Genomic DNA, 1,496 nt, shown 5'->3' on the forward strand with positions numbered 1-1,496 from the left:
GGACTGAACTATATAATTCAAAACAATACAAGATTATCTTTAACAAGCATATTGCACACACACACACACACACACACACACACACACACACTCATATATATTCAACACATTTTGACAATCATTTTTAACAAAAGGAAAGTAATCTCGTGTATATCAAAATAGAATTCCAAGCTCTAATTGAATCATAGAAGGAAACTAATAAAGATAAAAACAAGAAACTATAAAAAAGTACAAAATTGTTACTAATATACTCCAGTTTCTGAAATAAATATTCAACTAAACCAATTTGTGATAAGACGAGCTCTGAGTACTTGACCTGGGCCACGTAAAACAGCTTCTGCTTGGATATTCATCTCGCCGTCATTTTCTAAAATCTCCCTGAGGAACTGGTACCCTTCGTCTCACATAATAATTATGGAGAAGCATACAAGCAATTGCAATTTTGGAGCACTTAACCGGGTCATACTGGATAGTTCCTCCAGAATGATGCAGACACCTGAATCTTGACTTCAGTATACCAAATGTCTGCTCTATGATTACACGTGTTCTGGTGTGACTTCTGTTGTACCGCGCTTCTCCTGGGGATAGCCACTATCACCTGTAAGAAGAAACAAATATGAAGTAAATCGTAACAATTTCACTGGGCCTTATAGAGTTCACAAAAAATATGCCAGGTTTGGTGAATATTTCTTACTGTTAGTTCAAAACTTTACTGAACTAAGTAATTTCAGCTCAATTATCATGCAAATGTCAAAATGATTCCTCCTCCCCCAATTCTTTTCATGTCTAAAATATCTTCTCAATCTTTATTTACTAAAGTAATATACATCTACAATTCTTTTCTTTTGGAATATTAGCAAATTATTTGCAAATAATTAAAGCCGCACATGACATAAACTCTAATTAACTTTCCTGTCCTGTTCTATCACATGATTGTCCAAACCACTTACCTAGTAAATAATTTTCTCCAAATTCCCCTGCCTCAAATCGAGTACGAAGAGCACAGTTGGACCAAATAAATGCATCATGAGTACTGGCAGGATATCTTGTGTTGTAACTTGTTATCAGTCCATCTGCATTGCACACTACTTGTAGATTTAATGAATGAAACCTTTTCCTGTTAACATAGATATGTTCATCAACGTGCGGTGCTTTAATTGGAATGTGAGTGACATCTATTGCTCCAATAACTCTTGGGAAGTTTGCTAATCTTGAAAAATCTCGGGCAGTCTTCATTAAATCATTAGCACTTGATGGAAACTTTATTTCTGTTTTTGCCTTTTCAGTCAACACCCTGGTCACTTCTGTAATAATCCTGCTTACACTTGCTTGTGTTAGTCCACAGGAGTCACTCTGAAATGTTCCGCTTGCATAAAAGCGTAAGGCCACAAGCACTTGTGTGTGGGTTGGCACTGCATGTGACCTCCCTTTTCTTCTTCTTAAGTATGGGTCTAACATCTCACAGAGCCACAGAATTTCATGTCTTGGAAATCTGT

At 36.3% G+C, this 1,496-nt stretch overlaps 1 pseudogene; it reads right to left on the bottom strand.

Moving 5' to 3' along the window:
- Positions 1 to 272: 272 nt before the first annotated feature.
- The window catches only part of LOC138865686 (putative nuclease HARBI1), a 1,333-nt pseudogene continuing 109 nt past the window's right edge, over positions 273 to 1,496 (bottom strand).

Source organism: Penaeus vannamei, chromosome 2 (genome assembly GCF_042767895.1).
Source record: "Penaeus vannamei isolate JL-2024 chromosome 2, ASM4276789v1, whole genome shotgun sequence".
In the NCBI taxonomy this organism is placed as follows: domain Eukaryota; kingdom Metazoa; phylum Arthropoda; class Malacostraca; order Decapoda; family Penaeidae; genus Penaeus; species Penaeus vannamei.